We start from the raw sequence: 9040 nt of genomic DNA on the forward strand, positions 1-9040 counted from the left end.
AAACTCTGCTTTTAAATGTGGACGAGAAAAACTGAGATTTTGTCTCACAGCATCAAAGGTTTCCACTTTATCTCCTTTTTCTAACATGTTATTGTCTTTGGGCTTTTGATGATCCGACACGTTTACAGTTATATCGTGTAGGAAGAGATCATTTTTCAAAACAGACTAGGAAAAAGTCAGTTTTGAAACATATCAGTGTACGTGTGGATGTAGCCTTACAAAACAGAATAGGTGAATGGGTCTTCACTCGAACTGCATTCACGGTTTACGGGCAGTAAGCTGTAAAGTGTGACAGACTGTGAGCCTGATGAGCTACTACACTGGGGACATCCAGCTTTTTCTAATGAAGTCACACTATGCAGCTTGAACATCTTCACTCTGCTGTGTTTGTTCCATGTTTTCCATCGGTCTTGAAACCTGAACAGAAATGAAATAAGCTGTTTAATCCTGCTGCTCCATTAATGAAGCTTGAGCTCCTTTAGTGATGATGCTGCATCCAAATCACAACAAATGGAAACTCATGTGTGCTGCACTCTGTTATTAGCAGCAGTATTTTATAGAGCTATTTATAGCACCGTTAGCTTGTCTGATTTGCTTCGTGTGGCGGAAAGTCAACTTGGAAATTGAAGTTAAGTGAAGCCAGGCAGACGGCTCCACTGCAGCAGAGTTATACATTTTACTGGCTGCCCGGTGCTGCCACGCTCTCCATCCTCTGCCTTCTCAAAAAACACAACCATCTCCTCATGGCCTGGCTCTGACGCAGCTTCCGTCAGCTCCGTGAACATATATCTGTTTTCTGGCCTTCACAATCACCCACTCCTAACTGGAAAAATAGGATCTTGCTGGCGCCATCCTCTGCAGCAGCTCGCCTGCCGTGTGCCCGTGCTGCAGTGGAAGAAATGCGGCTGGAATTACCGATCCGTGGGCTTCAAGTTTAATCTCCGAGGACACCTTTGCACATGGAAACAACTGCAAGGCGGCCACAAGAAAAACAGCTCATCACACAGTAAACATTGCAGAGGAGCTGAGTTGACAAAGAGCATGCATTTCTAAGGGCATTTTTTTTTTGTGGCCACAAATCTGCAACTCTGCCAACAGCAGGGCCAAAATCAGGCTCTTAGCCTGTGGTTACAGCTTGGGCAAGGCTGAAAGAAACATACACAAGATCACTGGGGTTGTGAGAAAACTTAACTCAAACCTAAAATTATGACATTAAGTAACAGTTAACGTTGAAGTTACCTGTTTAGACTATCAAATTAATAAGTATAAAGCCAACTGAAAATATATGTTGTGGTGGTTTTTAATATCATCTAGCATATATGTACATACAGACTGCCTTCACACAGAATCTAAATTTTTTTTTGTCGTAAATAAAAATAAAACTTAATCTAGTTATTTGTTTTAATTTGTTTTTTGTATAGTCTTTATGAACTTGGGAAATGCATGTATAAGAATCGTTAAGGTGCAATAAAACATCATCAGCATATAGTTATATTCTGTATTCTGTAAAGTAAAGTAAAGCTGTCCTGTTCTGCTTTTCCTGAGCTCCTGATGTTTATCTCCTCTTCCGTGGCAAATTTTTATATTAAATAATTGTCTAAACTATAGAACAAATCTGGAACAGGGCCATTTAAAAAAAAGTTGGGGGAGAGGGGAATGTTCTGACCTTTTTTCTCTCAAAATTCTGAAAAAAAAAATAGATGACTCAATTTTTTTCTACAGTGTCCAAAATCCATATTAAAAAGAAAATACATGTACCAGACAGCTTTAAACATCATTTTTTCAACTCTTGGATCATCATCATGTCACGTGGAATGGATATCCTTGTATGGTCCTCTGAAGCCCTACCTACAGGGCCTTGAAATATTTTCCCTTTTTGTATAGACCAATTCATTCCTGATGAGTAATACTGTCAAGGCCACTGGCATGACTTATTTATACATGAGGTGTCCTTTGCAATCTGTGCCCTCATTTCCAAGGTTTTGGAATTAGTGAGTAATGTTAAAGGTAATGTTAGCATTACCTTTAACATTACCTGTTAAAGGTAATGCTAACCGCTTATCCAAGTGTCGTAAATCAGGTAGTGTTTAACGGCCAAATCTTATAGAGTGGGTTTTAGTACCTAAATCTAACCAAGTAGTTTTAAGTAACTCAGCCTAAACATGTATATTTGTCTCAAACCTAACCAACAAATGAAAGTGAAAAACTAGTTTAGCTTTTTTTTTGTTGCCAGTTGTCTCCCGTGGTTCAAGTCAAGTCCTGGTTGGTGTAAAAACCTCGAAAGTCAACCTATTCACATCCTTCTGCCATCACCAAACTATGCTCCTCGCTATCTGCAGATAATAAGCAACCACGTACTATTCTGTTTATAATAAACTCAAACTTTTCTAACATACCTAACCTAATGTAGCATTGATATATCTGAAATAATCACAAACATATACGTCTATATTTAAATGTAAAAACTCTGAGATGACTGAACATTGGAGTCTGTACATACCAGCAGACTGAAACTGTTACCTGCCTTCAGTCCTTGGAGACATTTCATTTGTAAATAACATTTTTATTATTTTATTACGCTTTCAGCCTGTTATCTTTTTATATAAAGAAAACAGCTTGGAAGTGTTTGTGGGCTTTTTGTTCTGTGTTGTAATCCTGCTGCTCATTTGCATGTTCAGAGCAACATAAAGACCCCACATGCTGCAGCCGGCAGCTCCAGGTCTTTAAGCGTATCATGAAAGAGGTTTCCTTCCATGTAAATGTTGGTGGTGAAGAAGGCATGTTGTGTATTTGGATACAGCCTTTAACTCTGTTGCGATTGTGCAGGATGGAGGTGGTTTCTTGTCTTCTTCATTATGTTTTCATTTTAAAAACTGCCCGCCTTTATTGTGCACAGAGAGGAACTGAATCACATTATACTCTCAAAGTGAAATCATACTGGGGAACACATGAGAACTGACAGGGAGGATCAGGATAGTAATATATACCCACTGACTCAGGGGGGAAAGGATTCTGGGAAGAGAAAGAAGAACCTTAATGCCACACATTCACTCATAACCACTTCTGTGGATCAACATGTTTTTATTGTCAAGGAGATGAAAATGACAGATTGTGTAAAAATTCTTTGTCAAAAACACTTATACGAAAAGAAAAACCGCTGTCAGGTCCGCACAAAGCTGTTTGCAGTCTGCAAAAAAACAAAGCGCCATCATCACCAGCATCATCTCACATGTTCTCTTGGCTTTTGGTTGGTTTGTTTTTGGTGTCTTTTTCTGCCAAATCATGGTGAGATTATAATAAAAATCACAATACTATATGAGAGTTTAGCAATACTGTAAATCCACTTTTAAGTTCTTGCATTTCATGTCTTATTTTGGAGATAAAGTCAGTCCCTCCCATCTGCTTCTCATCCCAGGATCGTGGATATCTGACTTTATATATTATTTACCTAGACACAGTTTAAAAAAACATATTTGTTGTGCTCACCTCACATGGGGTCAGTGCAAACTGCCGGTCTCTAAGCCATCACTTCCTCTGGAACATCAAATAACATCTTGTTTCTGCTATAAAGGCAAATTTATTTTTTATATTATCCATGAACACCAGTGCAACTCAGAGTGCTTTACACAGAACATTAACATGCAGTAGCTTTTAGACTATAGATGAGCTGCTCCTGACCTGCTCCAGTAACTTAAAGCAGTTGACCCTGAAGTAGATGCACATTTCAGACGAGCGTGCCTCATTAATATAACCAGTTTCAATATGAACCCCTGGACAATACTCAGATGAAACTTGTTTTTTCTCTCTATTAAAATATGCTATCCAGTTCTACATGAATTATTTAATTCAAGTGAATTTTATTTATACAGTGCCAAATCAAAACAACAGTCACCTTAAGGCAATTTATATTGTAAGGTAGACCCTACAATAATACATACAGAGGAAAAACCTAACAATCATATGACCCCTATGAGCAAGCACTTTGGCAACAGTGGGAAGGAAAAACTTGCTTTTAACAGGAAGAAACCTCCAGCAGAACCAGGCTCAGGGATGGGCAGCCACGGCTGCGATTGGTTGGGGTGAGAGAAGGAAGATGGGACAAAAGACATGCTGTGGAAGAAAGCCAGACATTAATAACAAGTATGAATTAATGTAGCGAGGTGTATTAACACCAATATTGACAATAAGTGATATTTGTGAGTGAAATTATTGACACTACCAAGATAAAGTTGGTGGTGTCTGTTTAAATATGATAGACCACGTTCTGATTTAAGTTTGTCTAAAAATCTCAGATGTACAGCACTGCTATAACTTGATCTCTGAATAATCAGATTTTTTTAAAAAAATATATTTATCACAATTAGCCCCTTACATCTTTTAATGATAAACTCTGTTTCTGCTTTATCTTCAAAGACTTTTATTCAAAGACACGAGTTAATACAAAGTGTCTGGAAGTTAGTTAACTTTGAAGCCTCAAAGTGAGCTTCATTAGAAGGATACAGGATATGCACTAATATTCAGTCTTATGTGTGATTCGCAGCTTTACAATCAATAAACAGAACTGGTGTGCATGTGGAGACGTTTTATGGCTTCATTTTCATCTGTTCAGAGAGAGGAAACGATCTAAATGAAGCCACATTAAGCAGAACATACACTTCTCATGTTATTTCATAATTGTTGTTTCACTCTTCAGCTTAGTTTTCTGTTTTCTTCATGTTTCTATCCAAACACTTTGGCTTCTCTTTCTACTTGATCATCAAGCAATGTATTTTCATCTTTGCGGATTTTTTACTGTTGTTAATCTGTTGCTCCATGAACATGTCAGTTCTTCCAGAGCCTCTGATGTCTGAGTCTTGCCATGTTGCATGGTGGTGTGAGAGGGATCCTGGGTAAGTGTCGGTGTCGTTTCTTTTCCACGGCTGAAGGCCACGAGGAGGAAGATGAATGGGGAAGATGAGCAGTACATTTGACATTTGGTAGGTTCAGATGGAAGTCAGAGAACGCAGCGTTTATTAATAAGCCTGGCGGTGTTATTCCTCGAGTCAGCTGGAAAAATGTGAAATGATTCCCTGTAATGGTTTTGCTTGTGCACTCAACTTACTTCACCTATTTCATTTCCTCAATTGAACCCATACATTACATTGACCTCATCAGCTACACTCAATTAACTGTTTGTTCAGTCAAATTATCAGGCAGTTAATTTTATTGCTGCTCTCTAACAATATGTATCTTTTTGAAGAACCTGACTGCAGATTATGGTAAAATAGCCCTTTACAGAATATTATTTTTTTGTTAATCGCTGAATACTGTTTACAGGTTTGCATGATTTAATGTGAGAAACACTCATTTTTAAATTGCTTCAGGACCTCCTTTCTTCTTTCAAACGCTCTGCTTTTGCTAGTTTCTCAGAACCCTGACGTGACAAAAATGAGAGTTATGTCAGCATAGATGCTAACAGGAAGCTTTAGCCACATGTTGTTTCAAACTTCCCTCCGACTCATCATCTAACAGGTTAATATAGCCAAACTAACCGACTGATCCAGATTTTTACTAATGTGTAAGGGTTGTAAAAAGACTGTTAGCATTGAAGTGTGTTATAAAAATGAAAGTAAATACTGTTATGCATTATTCTTAGTGGGAGGTGTTTGTATCACGATTTCATATTTCAAACAACTGTTGAAACTAACATGACAAAGGGACAAAATGCTCAATTCGTATTTTTAAAAACTTCCAGAGGCGGCTTTTTTATACTGACTAAGACGTATGACATAAAAAATAGGTGCAACATGGTCTGAAGGCATCTGTAAAATGTTATTAAATGCTCTATGTTCATGGATGTACACTGTATATGAACATGATGCTAGTTTGAAAGCTTTGTTAAGCTCAGTTTTTCAGGATGTTTGGGTGATGAGTTTCTTGATAAAAGGCATAAAACTAAAATACATAAACGTATTTGTATAGAATTCATGTAACTGAGATACTTGGTGTGATTTTAAATTAACCACCTACATCTGTTTGTTGCTGTACATTCAAACTGGGCAAAGTTTGGTCGAATTTACAGACATCTGCTACCAACTTATGGTTAATGTTAGCAGACTGCCACATAAAACTGTTGTTGCTGTGCTTGTTTATCCTCTGAGAGTTTACTTGTTTGACAGACCTGAACTTGATTAGCTCGCTTTCTATTAACAGTCACCTTGATGGGAGCGACACAATTCCTCCCAAATTTGCGCTCAAAACAGTGTAATGTAGCAGAAGCTGTAAATGTCAACACAGCTTCTGTTGTTCTCAGGCAGGAAAGGGGCAGAAGAAAGGACCTCTGTGTTTGGTGAAATATGGAAAGTAATTTGCAGTGGCCTTTTGACTTCGCACATTATAGACATGGCAGGTTTGCACAAGATCTAGATCACAGATGACCTGCACAATTTTCATAAATTACTCTAGGTCACCACGTAATGCTGGTCCCAGGTGAATACGACTGTAGTTTATTTTTAAAAAAAAATGTGCACATGTACTCAAAGCAGACAAAAGCGTTTCTCATTCTATCAAAAATGAGATTTTGAGAAAATAGCTTCTCATTATGTCTCCGTCAATCCAGTAATTGATTAATCAGTTGATGATTTCAGCCTTAAACCACGGTTCCCCCAGCACCGTCTGCACTCAGAAAATACTGTATTTGCTCAACCACTCAGGTACAAAAACCTCAAAGGTACCAGTGGCACTCTTATCCAATTTTTTCTGTACAGTATTGATACCTTGACCTCAGGTACCTGCTTATGTATCAGCACAGGGTTAGGGTTAGGGGGTTAGGGTTGTAAATCAAAAAACTGTTACTGGTCACTGTGAGGAAGAGACTGGGAAGTTTTGCTTTCTAACTGTGTAAAAAATTATATGACCAATAAATACAGCCAATAGAAGAACTAAATTCTTATTCTATAGTAAAATAATAAATGACACACATCTCAAAATCTAATCATTCATCCAAGTGTGGTCGTCTATTTGCATTTGCATGCTTACAGCTCAGTGTGAGAGGCTTACCTCCTGTTACGCCTTCGTTAGTAGCATTGTAAGAATTTTTCGCTCGCCTTGACCACAGTGTACTGTTCAGTTTATAACTATTGTCATGTCTGCGATACTCATTCCAGCGGTTATTAGTCAAAATTGGACTTCTATCTGTTAGATACTGATCCCACAATAGCAGCATGATAAAGAGTAAAAATACTACACTCTAAAAAGTGCCACAGAAAGGGCCTTAAAACTCAATAAAAGTAAATATTAGTTAAAAACAGAAAAGACTTACATACGTATCAAATCAAGTCCCTAATTCGTGATTTTGTCATTTTTACTTACAGTAACCTTACCTATTTAAAACTGCTTTGCTTAGACCTCTTCTGCTTTCTCAGAAGGGGTTGCCACAGCAGGTAGTCCCACATGTCTGATTTCCCATCGTCAGCGATGTTTAATATAAAATCTGGAGTAAACTGTGCATATTTATTACTAGGGAACATTTGTGTATTTCTTTTTTGCTGAGAGAAGTTCAGGAAACAATCTAGCAGTTCACATTATTTTATTATCAGGCAGTTAAAGATTCGGCTTGCATAGCTGTGGACTTCAGGCTGTGGACGTCAGGCAGTCTGCACACAGAGAAGTGAAGTACAACTGATAATCAATCCATCCATCCATTCGCTTCCGCTTATCCTTTCCAGGGTCGCAGGGGGGCGCTGATAATTTAAAATATATATTAGACATATGGAAACAGGAAATATTTGTGATTGGCTATTGATGGTTTAGATTCAATGCTCCCTGATTTGTTCTCCTCGGGGTCCTTCTGCATGGTCACAGTCTTTGACAGGGATCAGGGATCTTGTCCTGTGTGAGAAAATTCCTCCCTACCTTACAGTTGTTACCAAGGATGTTTTATTTCCACGCTGATGTCAGCTTTAACTGACACAACAAAGTCTCTATTTCTTGTTGACTAGAGCACCCTGTTGTCATACACCCAAGGCCAAGCAACCTGTCCTGTCTGAAACTGTATTGTGTAAGCGAATAGTAATTTACCTTCAACACATCACTAATGTCTATCGCTCTTAGTTAACCCTTCACACGTGCTTGTATCCTTCTAATGAGGAGTGTATCAACTCTATGATGAGCATACATTACAATTAATGTTAAAAAGAAACTTTATTTTTAAAACAAAATTATTTCTAACACTTCCATATTCCTTGTAAAGGCTTACATGGTTGCGCTATGAAGACTTTTCCGGCAGAGACACAAATTGACTTTTGCTGCATTTCTGTGGGGAACAGAAGGTAGCCGTGTACAGTAAATACTGTTTGGCGTCTCCGGCAGCCAGTCCTGGCACACTGGAAATGGCAGGCAGGCAGGCAACGTCTGGCTTCGACTTGCGATGGAGTGTTTGACCTGACGTTCACAACCTCAAACCACGACCCTCTGCTAAACATAGAGAACCTCAGACCAGATGGCATGGCTGGAAACCCGAGCGCTTTGCTTTCGTGTTGGAGATTAGGAGGGATGCTACGCAAGCAGTGGAAGGCGTGACGGACAAAACCACTACTACCATGTTTTGGAGCTCTTTCTCTTTTTTCCCTCCCGCCTCCGGACAGGCAAACAAAAGTCTGCAGCAGGGGGTCGTTATTTAATAGAGTAGAATTAAAACCGAGACAAAGACAGACACAACACCCACCTCGGCTGGTTTGTCTCAATTCTGTTTTCATGACTGGCTTTTAAATTATCATATTAATCTGCCTAAGTAAAGGTTAAGAAGGTGAAAGAATAATATTTTATTTTATTGGCACGCCTCAGTGACGTGCAGAAAAGTAAAAAACACTGAAATTTTTAACAAAGCAAGAGTAAAACAACCACAACTGGTAGAAGAAACCAGATTTACTGGCCGGGAACCAAACACAACAAGGAGCACTTACATGTGTCATTAGATCTGACTCTGAATTGAAGTGAAGTTGTGGTGTCTTGTGTTTCCTCTTTTAAAATGAAGGGATGTGGGAGGAGTGCAGAGCAGATC

The sequence above is a fragment of the Aulonocara stuartgranti genome (genome assembly GCF_965226115.1).
Source record: "Aulonocara stuartgranti genome assembly, chromosome: 17".
In the NCBI taxonomy this organism is placed as follows: domain Eukaryota; kingdom Metazoa; phylum Chordata; class Actinopteri; order Cichliformes; family Cichlidae; genus Aulonocara; species Aulonocara stuartgranti.